This window comes from Hipposideros armiger, unplaced genomic scaffold (assembly GCF_001890085.2).
Source record: "Hipposideros armiger isolate ML-2016 unplaced genomic scaffold, ASM189008v1 scaffold_584, whole genome shotgun sequence".
NCBI classification, from domain to species: domain Eukaryota; kingdom Metazoa; phylum Chordata; class Mammalia; order Chiroptera; family Hipposideridae; genus Hipposideros; species Hipposideros armiger.
The window spans coordinates 590,815-607,058 of NW_017731934.1; the positions used below are offsets into that span (position 1 = coordinate 590,815).

At 37.9% G+C, this 16,244-nt stretch overlaps 1 non-coding gene across 1 annotated transcript; it reads left to right on the plus strand.

The window, feature by feature from the left end:
- Positions 1 to 15,164: 15,164 nt before the first annotated feature.
- Positions 15,165 to 15,238, plus strand: TRNAM-CAU (transfer RNA methionine (anticodon CAU)). Its single transcript has one exon. It is a non-coding gene; the product is annotated as a tRNA-Met (tRNA).
- Positions 15,239 to 16,244: the final 1,006 nt, after the last annotated feature.

Sequence of the window (16,244 nt, forward strand, 5' to 3'; positions counted from 1 at the left end):
TGCTTTAATTTGGACAAAACCCTTGTGCCACTACAGTTTAATATTGTATTAATTTTTTAGCAGCTTCTTCTTCCTATTAACTCATGCTTCTTCCATGGAATGTTGTTACACTGGGCATACATTAGGAATGCGCTTGATTTCATTGTAACTGACTTAATAAATGTTAACTGGTTGAATATTTTATTTTATTTGTAAGTTTCATTCTCATATTTCAGCCTACCTAGGACCTTCTGGACATTGTGTCTACCATCAAACAACCTTTCCCAGCTTGGTGACATTGATAAGTATGACAAGCATACTTTTCATGTTGCCATCCAAGGAGCTGATAAAACCATGAAACAAGACAAGACCAAGGGCTACCACTAGTAATTTTTCTCCAATTGGAGGCACATTTGAGGCACAGTTATTTAAAAAGCTATAAATCTGTCCACCACGCTGCCTTACCCTGAACCACACGACCGTAGGGGAGCAGGCTGGGTCTGACTGTCTTCACAGTCATTGTCGTCACTCTTGCTCACTCTCATGCCTTATTTACTCCTAAGGAAATTTTATCTTTCTAAGCGGTCAAGACAGCTGTATTCTACCTGGGTCCCTTTACAACTTGTATGCTAAATATTGTCTTCCTAAAACAAATTCAATTTTTCTGGATACATATAGGTATAGATACAGATACAAATAGAGATATAGATGATATATGTGTCTTTCACAGAGAAATAAAGCAATGTCTTTAGCTCAGGCTACATACTTCAGATACAAACCATTTTAGTTAAGAAAAGATTCTGAGATTTGACCAGAAAGCAATGAATTGAAAATAGAGTAAATTTACTGCAGAGGCAGCTGAGTCCATTCTGTTTGTGAAGGGTCTGAGATACTTGAAATTATTTCTCATCTTCACATGTAATCTGTGTGTCTCAGACCTCACGAGCCAAGGGGTTAAATTCTGATCACATTAACATGAATAAACACCTTTTCTCTGACCCTGGCAGTCGCCGTTATTATAAGACTTCTCACTCCCTTTATAATCTTCCTAGTTCTTTCTAAAAGTTTCCTGTGAGTTTACGAGCAAGTTTTCCAGGTTGCTTCAGTAACTTGTTAACCCACCCAGAGCAGCTAATATGGCACCTCTGTCTGTGCAGAGGCTCCTGTTCTGGGTAGAACCATAGAGAGCCCACCCTGCCCACCTAATAATGCCAGCACCACCCTTGAACAGACTCACTTCTCCCTCTCTCTGGACAAACTCTGTTATATTGATCACCAAATAGAGGGTCCTTGGCTCCCAGTATCTCATAGTCTTTAAATCATACTCTCTGTTTCCATGAGTTTGGCTTTTTTAGATTCCACATATTAGTGATATCATGCAATATTTGACTTTCTCTGTCTGACTTATTTCATTTACCACAATGCCCTTAAGGTCTATCCATGTTGTTGCTTCTATCCATGTTGTTGCAAATGGCAGAATTTCCTTCTTTCTCATGGCTGAATAATATTCCTCTGCGTGTGTGTGTGTGTGTGTGTGTGTGTGTGTGTGTGTGTGTGATGTCTACTTTATCCATTCATCTGTAAATAGTCACTTAGATTGTTTCCATATCTTGGCTATTGTGAAAAGTGCTGCAATGAACATGAGAGTGGAAATATCTCTTTGAGATCCTGATTTTGTTTCCTTTAGACATATACCCTAAAGTGGGATTGCTGGATCAAATGATAGTTCTATTTTTAATTTTCTGAGTAAGCTGCATACTGTTTTCCATAGTGGCTATACCAATTTACATTCCCACCAACAATGCACAAGGGCTCCCTTTTCTCTATAGTCTCGCCAACACTTACCTCTCGTCTTTCTGATAATAGCCATTCTAACAGGTATGAGGTAATATCTCATTATGGTTTTGAAATCAAAACCATTTCCCTATGATTAGTGATGTTGAGCACCTATTCATGTACCTGTTGCCCATCTGTATGTATTCTTTGGGAAAATATCTATCCAGTTCCTCTGCCCATTTTTTAATCAGATTGTTTGGGTTCTCGTTGTTGTTGTTATTGAGTTGTATGAGTTCCTTGTATTTTTTGGATATCCATCCCTAGTAAATGTACTCTAGCACCTCATTGGCTCTGATTAGATTATGTGTCACTCCTCAAACCAATTATGGTGGCCCAGGCAAAGGGATATAGTGATTGCTTTAAACCAATCTGGTCCCACATCTAGGGCTCAGTGTGGAGTCAATCCCATGAAAACCAGTAACAGACAATAGGGGAGGAGGCTTTTCAATGGAAATTTGGTGAAACAGTCCCAGAAGCAGAGGAATGGATGTTTGTTAGCAACGGATATTGGGTAATCAAAAAGGATGGGGGGGAGGGGGGGTGGCCCAGTAATAGATAAGCAAAAGAAAAGTGTTGAAGTGAGCATGATAGAGAGAATATTTAAAAAAAAGGCATGTAGTAAATCTTTTTTTGTTATAATACAGGAATATTTTCCATGTAGAGAGCCAAGCTAAAATTTTTTTCTGACTATTTTTTTTTCTCTCTAAAGAGAACATATTTTGCTCTTAGACCAAAGAATGCGCTTTAGAGCCACAGTCTCTCGGATCACAATCATTCCTCATCCTCAATTTACTGCAATCAGACTCTCCTCTCAGCACTCCATGGAAATAAATGGTTCCTGACTCTCAATCAAGGCCTCCCAGGGGTCAAGAGAGGTTCAAGCACCATAGTCTTAACCAAAGGGAACAGGAGCAGTGGATCACCCCCTAAAACCTTCTCCCCAAGAGGCATCCTTCGATAAAAGTTCTTGGTAGGAGCAGCGTGAAAGGAAAGCCAGTGTGTTCACTGTCTTTCAGTGCTCAGAGCATAAGCCAAATGGCAAAAAGGGTGTCGGCTGAGAGGGCTTTTTAATTCAGTGATTTCCCACCAACTAATGGTGCAGCTGCAGCGCCTAGCACCGGCTTGTTTTCAGACTTGTGCCTTCTGATGGCAGAGCCTAACTGTGGGAGTGTTTTCATCTGCCGGTGAGCTGGGTATATTCAAAAATAAAGGTAGAGCAAAACAGGTTATAAAAATTGTGGGGTATTGTATATATTTACATTTAACAAATTAATGTTTTTCATGCAAACAAATATGCCCGTGTTATGGGGTGTGAAACCCCTGCCTTTACTGCACCCATCCACAACCCCCTTCTCACAGCTCCCTTCCACTGACCCCAGTATCTAATACCACACACTCTCCTAGATTCCTGCCCTTCATGAACCAAAAGACTAATGCCTTTTTATCATCTTGGTTTTCAGTCATTAAAGAAATGAAAATGAGTTGAATCCATGTACCATTCGAAGGGTTGTTAACACTTATCCATTTGACATAGAGTATGTTGTACTCCATTTAAAGATAAAATTTAAATTCAGTATTGAAAGTTACATACTACTAAGGGAAATACTATTCATAATTATTAAGTATGGTTTGAAGTAGTATCAAGGTTTACTTATATCTTTCCTTAAACTTTTATTAAATAGTCCTTTAAAATGACCCACTTTTTCTTGTGTAATAATATATCCTCAAAGTAATACATGCAAACAACATAGAAGTATCTAAAATGTAAAGTGTTCCTTATCTAAGCCCCACCAAACTTCCATATCTTCTCCTCAGAAGGAGCCATGGAGATTTTTTTTGGTGGCTACCTCCAGAAATTCTGTATATGCAAGAATATATAACATATAATCAATTTATTACATAAATGGGATCATATAGTATTGTTTATTCTTAGAATTAAACTTAGCCTAATGTCTTAACCCACTCCAAAGCAATTTCATTGTTATACCTAAATCAATCAACTCTTTTTCTTTCCAGATGTCACTCTCAAAGCCAAATCTATGTTTAAAAAACATTTGTATTACTTCGGTCTTTTCTGTGTCATACATGTCTGTGTTCCTAACCTGACCTTGTCTCTCTCAATGCTTTACAATGTATAGGTTAAAAAAAGGCAACAGAGATTGTTTGGACCAAAATATCTGAAAAATGGATTTAATTCTTGGTTGTTTATCAGCAAATTCTTCGTTTGTCTCTTTATACATCTATAATTTGGTTCAACCCTTTCCCCTTTTATATTTACATCTCGTTTCTGTTATATAAGTTCACCTTATGTCATATTAGAAGTCTATTTTAAACCATGTTTCACTAAATTGAACAAACATCTTACTGAGTATATCTTTCTAACCAAATCATTGGTCTTGCCATATCTGGGTTCATAAATCATTTTCACTTTGTATTTGTTCTATAATTTTTCTTCAGTTTAGTACACATCTATCTAAAAAATATTTTGGCAAATCCATACTAGTGGTCTAATTTTACCCAGAGTAAATTGATACTTATTTTGGGCAATTGAGACTTCTCCCACTATCCACATACCATACTGACTAGAATTTCACCAATAAAGACTCACTGCTTCCGGCTAAGTATTGCCCTCTCTTGCTGTTTCCTCTTCAAATGTAAATAACCTACAGACATGTAGCACATTGAGAAACAAAATTACAGTGAGAACATTTATATGACTTACGGGAAATTAATAGCTCCATCAGAAAAATTCTGAATGGAATAAGAGATATAGAGTTGGGAATTTTGCCTGATGAAGAATAGGCATAAAAAAGAACAAGTATTACATAACTCCTGGTTTTGCCTAAGGTCTGCCTTGCTTTCAACTTGTTCAGATTGTTTTTCACTGAAGTTAGCTGTGTCCACTTGGTGTAGGCAACATGAGGTACTCCAGTTACCATATGTCTAGGGAACGGAAGACCTGTCCTCTCTTTCTTCCTTTCTTTCTTGCCATAAATATTTATGGAACGCTTACTTTGTGCCAGGCACTGTTCTAGACACTGGAGATACAATAATAAAACAGACAAAGGTGCTTGACCTTGTGGAGCTTACATTATAACAGGGAGGAGACCGACAATAAATGATAAGCATAATGAACAAGTAAATGATATGCTACATTAGAAGGTGATATGTTTCAAAAGAAAAATAGATCCGGTGTTACTGGAAAGTTTGAATTTTCAAAAAGAAGATTGATATAGACTCATTGAGATGCTTTTTAACAAAAGAGAGAGTTGACCGTGAGGATATCTAGAGGAAGAGTATTGCAGACAGAGGAGAGAGCCAGTGAAAGACTGTGTGGTGGGAACATGCCTGGCTTGTTTAGGGAATAGCAAGGCGATCGCTCTACTTAGAGTGCAGCGAACAAGGTTAGAGAAGTAGAAGATGAGGTTGCGGGAAATGGGAGGCCAAATGGTGGAGGGTTCTGTAGGCACCACCTGAGTGAAATGGGAAGCTCTTAGAGGATTTGGAAAGAGCACAGAAATGACGTGAACTGACTTAGGTTTAAAGGGGTCACTCTCGCTACTGCTTGAGAATGGACTGCTAGGGTCAAAACCAGAGAAGCAGGGAAACCATTTAGGAGACTTACGGTAGTCTAGAAGTGAGATGATAGCAGCTTGGACTGGTATAGTAGGTGTAGAAGGGGTAGAAAGTGACAGGATTCTGTATCTATATTGAAGGTAGAGCAAGCAGGATTGGTTGACAGATGAGACAGGGAAGTATAAAAGAAAGGGAGATGAGGATAATTCTAAGGTTTTGGGCCTGCGCAACTAGAAGGATGGTGTTGCCATCAACCAAGACAAGGAAGGCTGTGGGAGGAGCAGGATTTGGGGGACAATAGGAGTTTGGGGTATGTTGAGTGTGAGATGCCTATTTGATACAACTATTTCTGAATCTAACTGGTTGTCTGATCTGAGGGAAGTCACTTAACCTCTCTAGGCTTCATCTGTAACATGAGAAGTTTGGACTAGAAGAACTTGGTTTTCTCTAATTTTTTTTTAATTCTAAGTTTAACTTGGCTAAGCTGTTTTTGTGCAAATTTACATAATTACTTGTGTGTGTTGTCATAGATTAGATTTCATTTTTGTAATTTTATTTTTAAGTGTATTTTTTTTTCAGGACCCATCAGCTCCAAGCCAAGTAGTTGTTTCAGTCTACTTGTGGAGGGCGCAGCTCACAGTGGCCCATGTGGGGATCAAACCGGCAACCCTGGTGTTATGAGCACAGTGCTCTAGTGCTCTAACCAACTGAGCTAACCTGCCGCCCCTCGTTTTTGTAATTTTAAATAGGGTGGTCAGGGTAGGCCTCATTGAAAAGGTGACTTTTAGATAAAGGAGATAAGTTAGCCATGAAGGTATCTAAGAAAGAGGGCTCCAGGCAGAGAAAAGCATCAGTGCAATGACCCTGTGGTAAAAGTGGGCCTGTTCAAGCAATAGCTCAATTTGACAAGTATGGGTTAAATATAAGACACATACTTGACTGATAAAACCCACACAAAGAACAAGTCTTTAATGAATGGAAAAATAGACATTGAAAAGTTTTAAAGGATTCAAAAGCTAGTAGAACATCAAATAGCTTTTAGAAAAATAACAATTTGATGACTCATGCCCCTGAATCAAAAACATAAGAATTACTTTTTCCTTTAAATTATTATGTAAAAAAATGCAGACATAAAATTCTTCACAAATGTGCTTTAGATAGTTTTTCTAAACTCTTCAAAAAAGAGTCTAAATTTAAAATTTTCAAATTGCCATTTTTGTAAACAATCTCTAATTTAACAATAATGAATTATTTGGGTTTTTAAAGAAATAATTGAATCAATGAATGGAATAGCTACAGAAAAATAATTCGAATCACAAAACAACCAACTTTCCAATTGTATAAGATCCTTTTTGATGCCATTAGAAGTTTAAGAATTAAATAAAAGCAAGGGAGATTTCCTCATGAAACAGGCAAAATCTTTTCTGGCTTCGGTATTTTCCAGGATTCTTATATTTCCTAAGATTTTGAATAGGCCAAATATATTCTTTTTTCTTTTTTCTTTTTTACTGCTCTCTTAATAGAAATTTGAGGATATCTAATACAAATCTGGCAAATGGAAGAGATACTCCATTAATTTAGACAGAATGTGAGGCCCTTCCAGGCTTCCTGGGGCTAGAATAATTGAAATGTAAGTGGGCAAGAACAAAAAGGAAGATGGGTCAGGTGAAGGAGTGTAAGTGGATGGTGGTGTGTGGAATGCAAGTGTAAGATATTATAGTTACAATTCAGAATGGTAGATTAGAAGTCTCAGGCTGTGGCCCTACGTAATAATAATAACAACGAAAACCCTCACAGAATGCTTACTATATGGCAGGGAATGCATTTTCCATACATGTAATAATACCTTTCATTCTGACAAGTAAAATATATAGCAACTGGTCACAGGATTTCTAATTTGAAAATGCATTCCACTGCCTCGTATCTTCTACTGTTGCAAAGTAGAATTTCACGCCAACCTGTTTCCTTTCCTTTACTGACCACTTTTTCTTTCTATGTGGACGCTTGTAAGATTTTCTTCTTTATCTTTGGGTAAATAGAAGAAAATACTTAAAGAGTGTTTACTATAGGCGTTAAAGCATTTCACATATATTAACACATTTCATCATCACAGCAACACTTTGCAACTATTACAATTGCTCTTCTCATTTTACAGGTGAGAAAACAAACGATCAATACGGTGTTTACATCCGTTTAGGCGAGCCAGTATTCCTGGGAAAGAGAAGAGAGCACAGGAGATAAAACAAAATATAAAAGCTGTTGGAAAGCCACTGTGCTTCCCAGGGTGCAGGAAATTTGAAAAGAGAAGTTGTGTCGTGGATGATGGAGCGACCGAGATGGTGGAACCCTGATGTGTGCAGCAGAGGAAACTAACTGAAGGAAATTCTCTGGGCCCAATGCAGGAAGGCTGCCCTGGGGTAGGTCCCATCACCTCCCTCCTAAAACCTACCTTGGAAGAAACAGAACCTTGACCTCGGCTTACGTGGCCTTGCAGAATTTGGGCCCCTCTTCACCCCTCCACTATAAACACTTACATTTTTGTTTGTTCGGTTTGGTTGCCCCGCCCTTTGAACACCTTCCGTATGTTTGGGGAATCCACCACCCTTCCAGATCTTTCCTCTCCTGCACAAGCCACACACTTTTACCAGCTCCGCTTTTATGAGGAGTAGAAACTACATCAAATGTGAATAGCTGGAGAACTGGCAATGTTTAACCCAGAGGAGAGGAGACTTTGATAGAGGTGGGTGGTGAAGGAAACCATTGATAGAGACCTTTCCAAATATTTGGAGAGCCGGCAAATAAAAGAAGGCCATGGCTTTAGAGCAGGGAGAAAGGAGATAGCAAAGCAGGTGGGGAGAATAACTCCAAACTTAGTTTCCAAAATGATATAGCCTTCTGTACAATTCTTAAAAAAAAAAACACAAAATAAAACAAAAAAAACCTTTTTTTTTTTAAGATTTTATTGGGGAATTGGGGGAGGGGAACAGTGTTGGGAAATTGAGGAAGGGGACCAGCCAAGTTGTTGTTCTTCAATCTTAGTTGTGGAGGGCGCCAGTCGCCATCTGGCTGTCCGTCGGCAGCTCGTGGCCTCTAAGCTCAAGGTGCTGTGTTCAATCTTAGTTGCGGGTGGGAGTAACCACCATCCCCTGTGGGAGTCGAACCAGCAGCCTTGTTGTTAAGAGCACACGTTCTATCCACTGAGCCATCTGGGTGGCAGCTCAGCTCAAGGTGCCAAGTTCAGTCTTAGTGCAGGTGGGTGTAGCCCACCATCGAACAGGCAATCTTGTTACACCAGCTGAGCCATCCTGTCACCTGTTGGCAGCTCAGCAACAGCTCAACTCGGGCACAGTGTCACTGGCCCAGGTGGGAATTGAACCTACGGCCCTGTTGCTCAGAGCTCGCGCTCTTAAGCCAACTCTTAACCAGCTGAGCCACTCAGCCGGCCCAAAAAACAACTTCCTTAAGGTACAGTTTATATTCAACAGAAATGCATCTATTTTAGATGTACATTTTCATGAATGTTGACAAATGAGTTACACCTATGTAACTACTCTAAATCAAGATACAGCATATTTCTGTTACCCTGCAAAGTTCTATTTTCTCCATTCCAGTCAGCCACTCCCACTCCCAGATCCATGTAACCCCTAATCTGATTTTGGTTACTAAATTTAGATTACTCTGGTCTTTTCTAGCATGTCATATAAACGTAACCATGCATTGTATGCCTGGCTTCTTTTGCTCGCATGATTTTTTTTTTCTTTAAGATTTTATTGGGGAATTGGGGAAGGGGAACAGTATTGGGGAATCGGGGAAGGGAAACAGCCAAGTTTTTGTCCTTCAATCTTGGTTGTGGAGGGCGCAGCTAGCTCAGCTCCAAGTCCAGTCACCATCTGGCTGCCTGACGGCAGCTCATCTCAAGATGCTGTGTTCAATCTTAGCTGTGAGTGGGCGTAGCTCACCATCCCATGGGGGAATTGAACCGGCAACCTTGTTAGGAGCACGTGCTCTCACCAGCTGAGCCATCCTGCCACCTGTTGGCAGCTCAGTTCGGGTGCAGCTCACTGGTCCACATGGGAATCGAACCAGCAACCCTGTTGCTCAGAGCTCGCGCTCCCAACCAACTGAGCCACTCGGCTGGCCCAACATGATGTTTTTGAGATTCATCACTGTTATAGCCTATTGTAGTTGTGCATTTCTATTTACTGCTCAGTAGTAGTCTGTTGAGTAGCTATACCAAATTTGTTTATCCATTCATTTGTTGATGGACATTGGCTTTTTTTCAAATTTTAATTACGTTGAAGCTGTTATGACCATTCGTGTAGAAATGTTTTGGGGGAACATCTGTTTTCATTTCTCTTCGGTATACTTAGTGAAATTGCTAGGGTAAATGATCAGTGCATATTCAATGTTTTAAGAAATGGCCAAGCTCTTTGACGAAATGGATGTGCTGTTTTACATTCCTACTAGCAGTCTATGAGATTTCCCGTTATTCCACACCCTTGCCAACATTTAGTGTTGTACTCGTAAGTCTTCAAATTGGAGCCCTTCCCATAGGCATATGGTGATATATCATCATGGTTTTAACCAGTACTTCCTTAATGACTAGTGATTTTGGATGCTGAGCATTTTTTTCATGTGCTTATTTGTTGTTCATACAGCTTCTCTGATGAAATGTCTGTTGAAATCTGTTGCCCATTTTTCATGAGTTGATTATGAGTTGTAACATTCTTTATATTTTCTGGATATAAGTCCTTTATCAGGATTGTGTTCTGCAAATATTTAACAAAAATCCATGGCCTGAATTCGATTTTCTTAACAGTATCATTTTAAGAGAAAAAGTTTTACATGTGTTGAAGTCCAATTTCAGTTCTTTCTCTTTTGGTTCATGCTTTTTGCATCCCATCTTAAAAAAAATAAAAAACAATCTTTGCCTAAGTGAAGGTGACAAAGATTTTCTTTTAGAAGTCTTATTATTTTAGCCCATTCATGTAGGACTAAATCCATTTAAAGGTAAGTTTTGAATATAGTGTAAGATCAGGAGTCAAGGTTTATATTTTTGCAACTGGAAATACAAGTGTTCCATTATCATCTATGGAAAATACAATTATTTCATTATTGAGTTACATTGGTACGTCTTTGTCAAAAATCAAATGATCCTTTATGTGTGGGTCTATCTTTGGACTCTTATTCTGTCCTATTGATCCCTGTGTCTATTCTTATACTGGCACCGTAATCTTGATGAATGTAGCTTTATAGTAAATCTTGAAACAGGTAGGGTATCTCCCCCAACTTTGTTCTTCTTTTTCAAAATTGTACTTTCTATTTTACATTTTTTGCATTTCCATATAAATTTATAATCAGCTTGTCAACTTCTAAACAAAAAGTTTTCTAGGGTTTTAATCAGCATTGTATTGAATCTATAGGTAAGTTTGGGGAAAAGTCACATTTTAATACTGGTAAAAAATATTGAACATAGTATATTTCTCCAGTTATGAGACCTTCTTTAAATTTTCTCAGTAGTCTTGTGGTTTTCAGTGTACAAATCTAGTACATTTCTTGTTAAAGTTTTTCTTAAGTACATTATGTTTTTAATGCTGTTGTAAATGGTATTTAACATTTTTAATCGCTAATTGTCTGTTGCTTGTATAACAATGGATTTCTGTATACTGACATTATTTCCTGTAATTTTTATAAACCTGCTTATTAGATCTTGTAGTGTTTTTGGAGATTTCTTAAACTTTTCCATGTACATGTTTTCTGTGAGTAAATACAGTGTTACTTCTTTTGCAATCTGTATGCCTTTTACTTCTTCTTTTTTTTTTTTTTTTAGCTGAGCCATCCTGCCACCTGTTGCCAGCTCAGCGGCAGCTCAGCTCAGGCCAGCAATCGAACCGGTGACCCTGTTGCTCAGAACTCTTTTACTTCATTTTCTTAATTTTATTCTACTGATTAGGACTCCCAGTACAATGTTGAATAGAAGTAAAAGAAGTATACAGCCTTGCTTTTTGCCTAATCTTAAGAAAAAAGCATTCAATCTTTCACCATTAAGTGTGATGTCAGCTATAGTGATGTTCTTTATTAAGTTGTGGAAGTTTCTATTTGTAATGTGCTGAGAGTTGTTTTTTTTTTAATTAATAATAGATATTGAATTTTGTCAAGTGCTTTTTCTGCATCTATTGAGATGATCATATAGTTTTTCTTTTTAAGTCTATTAATATGATTGATTTTCAAGTATTAAGCCTATCTTATTCTTACTTTTATTTTAATTAAAAAGACAGACAGGGCCAGCCGAGTGGCGCGATGGTTAAGAACTGGCTTGGGACGCCAGAGGGCCCCAGTTCGGATCCCACATATGAGGGCCAGTGACACTGCCCTCCACAGCTAAGATGCTGAACAACAGCTCAACCTGGAGCTGGGCTGCCATGAGTCGCCGGCGACGACGTAGGCTGCAGCCCCTGTGGCAGTGGGTTGCCATGGGCTACTGTGTGTGGCCAGCAGCCAGCGTGAGCAGCCAGCAGCCGCAGTGAGCAGCCATCCAGAAGCCGGCGACTGATCTGTCTCGCCCGGGAAACAGTGCAATGATGGTGCCAACTTGGGCCAGTGAAGCAACGTCCTCTACAACTAGACTGAAGAACAAGAGGACAGCAACTTGTCTGTTCCCCTTCCCCCAGTTCCCCAGTGCTGTTCCCATCCCCCAATTCCCCAATAAAAAATCTTTAAAAAAAAAAAAAAGACAGACAATCACAAGTGTCAGTGAGGATGTGGAGAAAATGGAATGCTTGTACATTGCTGAGGGGAATGTAAAATGACCACCACTATGGAAAACAGTTTGGAAGTTTAACATAGAGTTACCATATGACCCAGCCATTCTACTCCTGGTGTATACTAAAAAGAAATGAAAATATATGTCCACATAAAATCTTGTACATGAATGTTCATAATAGCATTATTCATAATAATCAGAAAAGTGAAAACAACCCAAATGTCCATCAACTAATGAATAGATAAGTAGAATGTGGTGTATCTATACCATGGAATAATATTCAGCTGTACAAAAGAATTAAGAACTGATAACCTATAGTGTTGTTAGTGCTGTCTCCCTGATCTATCAACTACTGAAAGAGGAGTGTTGAACTCTCCAACTATAATCATAGATTTGTCTATTTTTCCCCTCCATTTTATCAATTTTTGCTTCATGTATTTTGAATCTGTGTTTATAAGTGTATGAATATTTAAGATCATTATTATATCTTCCTGATGAATTGACCCCACAATAATTATGAAATATGTTTTTATCCCTTGTTCTGAATTCCTATTTTTCTGATATAAATAGAGACATTTCAACTATCTTTTGATTAGTGTTTGCATGGTATATTACTTTATTACTATTTTATTTATCTGTGCCATTATATTTATAATGAGTTTATTATAGATGGCATAGAGTCGGATCTTGCTTTTTTTTTACATTTTTTAATTTAAAATATTAATTATATATTATGGTTTTATGTGGTAAAATATGCACAACATAAAACTGACCATTTTTAATCATTTTAAGTGTACATTTTAGTAGCACTAACTACATTTACATTGCTGTGCAACCATCACCACTACCATTTCCGTAATTTAAAAACCAATCCAAACAGAAACTCTGTACCTGTTAAACAATAATTTTTACTATCGCCAACCTCCAGCCCCTGGTAACCTCTATTCTTCTATGAATTTGTTTATTCCAGGTGCTTCATATAAGTAGAAATATTTGTCCTTTTGTGTCTGCTTTTTACATTTAGTCTAACATTTTCACAGTATATCCATGTTGTAGCATGTATCAGAATTTCATTTTTTATAGCTAAATAATATTCTATGGCATATATATTATATATAACATATAACATATATATTATATTATATTACATATATATGCATACACAGAGGGTGCCAAAAAATGTATATGCATTTTAAGAAAGAAAAAAACTATACTAAAATTATAATACTCAATATATATCTATAACAAAAGATGAATACAAGTCATGTTTGACTTCTGCAATTACAAGAGGTACTCAAAGTGGTTACCATCAGTGTCCAGACACTTCTGATTATGGCAAACTACTGCTTGAGCATAGATAACATCTCTTAAAATGTGTATACATTTTTTTGGCAGCCTGGTATATACTACATTTTAAACAATCAGTTGGGTTTTGCTTTTTTTATTCTGTCTGACAATCTCTGCTTTGGATTTGCAGTGTTTGGACCATTTACCTTTAATGCAATTATTGATATAGCCAGGTTTATATCTACTACAATTTTGCTATTGGTTTTCTACTTGTCTCATTCTTTTTTCCTTTTTTTCTACTTCTTCAGGATTCTTTTTTTCAGTATAAATTTTATTTAAAATATTAAAATTTTCATCTCTGGAAGTTCTATTTGAGATTATTCATATCTTTCTTTTCTTACTTCCTCATATTTATATTGTCTTATATCTTTGGGAGCATACACTGCATATTTATAACAGTTATTTTAGCATACATGTGTGCTAATTTTATTATCTCTGTTATGTCAGGAGCTGTTTCATTTACTAATTTTTTGCCGGCTATGGGTCACATTTTCTATTTCCTTGATGTATGGTGATTTTTTAATTGGATAATGAAGGTTATGAATTATATATTATTTGGTGCTAGATTTTGTTGTATCCCTTTAAAGAATGTGTGACTTTTTCTGGTAGGCAATCAGGTCCGTTGCAGTTTTACTGTGTTGAAGCTTGTTTTTAAGCTTTTTTAGGGAGCTTCTAGAATAGCCTTATTTCTAGAGCTAATTTAGCTTCCCATCTAAGGCATGGCCCTTCTCAGACCTCTATTGAAGGGCTAAGTATTCAACCAGATTTCTCCACACTAAATGGAAGAAATTCAAACATCTTTCAGTCCTATGCAATTTCTGGGAATTGTTCACTTTACAATTTCTCAGTAATAAGTCTTTCCTCAGAAGATATTCACACCCAGCAACAAGGGGCTCACCCTGTGCATACACAGATTGGTATTCAGCAAAAGCTCAAGGGGGTTCTTATGCAGATTTCTAGACCCTCTTTTTCTGATTATCTCTCTCTCAATTCTGCTTGTGAGGCTATAGTTGCCAAACTAACTGACCTTTCTCCAGGACTCAACAAGACGCTGGCTCCCTTTCCCCTGTGCTGTGCCTTGGAGTCCGCCTCAAGGCAGTTAGTTGCCTTGGGTAGATATAGGGGTTCACGCAGCCATCCAGTTCTACGCTGCCTGATGCCTAATGTCTGAAAATTAGCATTTCATATATGTTGCCTGATGTTCCAGCTATTTATGGTGGAAAGGCAATCCCTGTAGCAGTTAATCCTTCATAGGTGGAAATGGAAATTCCCCTCCCCCCAATTTTAAAGCCTTTAAATTGACATGGCAGAAAAGGCTGATGAAAAGACATTAAAGGAAGCAGTGTGAAAGATGAGACTGAAACATCAGAAGTCAGTGTCTGAAACATTTAAAGCCTAAAGTCAAAAGACAGTAAGTACCTCTTTGAGTACCACCCGCCCTTACTCCCCAATGGCCCAGGCTTTCTTTTTCTTTTTCTTTCTTTTTTTTTGTTGAATATGTAACAGTAGCAATTTTAATCTCCTGCATTAAATATTATATACATGAAAGCTTTTGTCAGGTAGTGGAAAAATACCCAACACCAGTGGGCCACAGATTAATGTACTTTTATCATATTGTTAAGCCCCATACCTACCTGAGGAAAAGCAGGGTTATCATTGGCGTGGCCGGTTAGCTCAGTTGGTTAGAGAGTAGTGCTCATAACACCAAGGTTGCCGGTTCGATCCCCGCATGGGCCACTGAGCTACGCCCTCCACAACTAGATTGAAACAACTGCTTCACTTGGAGCTGATGGATCCTGGAAAAACACACTTTTCCCCAATAATCCCCAATTAAAAAAGAAAAAAACGAAGGGTTATCAGTTTTCATAATGGTAAACCAAAGGGCCTGAGAGAGGAGGGTCACAGAAGTCCTCAAATTAGGCCCAGGCCAGAGTTGGGCCAGGAATCCTGAGTTCTGAGTTAGAGGCTGGCCCAGGCTTTCTTCCCTGCCTGTTCTAGATCACTTCTGAGGCCCTTCATGACCTACAGACTCTACTTTTTTAAAAAATGCCTTTGGATTAGAAAGTTTTTTGATGTCTAAATTATATCTGGCGATTCACAAAGATTAAAGGGTCCTCCAAATTTGTTTATCTTTATTTTTGTTTCCTTTTATGGAACGCCACATCCTGTAGAACTTAATGCTACTAAGCACTTAGTGAAGATATTTAATTACTTTGAAACTCACGAGTCCATAGCTAAAAGCAATTAAAAATTGATCTGAACACAATGACAATAAAATCTATAAAGGTTTTTGGCTTTCCCTTTAGTGTATCATGTAGCCAAAGTTTTTCAGACAATTATCCACTTGGTCTTCTTGGTGAAAGATAGTATGCATTAAACATGAATTCTCTTATTGTACCAGGGGTATCATTCTTCATTAAGTGTAAACTAGAAAACAGCGAGAAGAGATTTTTCTCCTGATGTAAGTACTGTGGTTTTTGCTATCTCCACAAGCTGACCAGCCGGACAGTACATTTTTCACATCGCTTCAGCCCATGTACATTTTTCTAAATAAATGGTTCCTGCTTTCCAAGCCTCAGTGAATAACATTGACTTTTTCTCAGCCACAAAGCTTACCACATGGATTACATATACGCATTACTCACACAACGCAATCATTGACCCACATGCCAGAATAAAATGTGATTTTACAGTTGCCTCTAGAACACATATTTTCAGCTTTGTTTCCACATATAAGGAGACA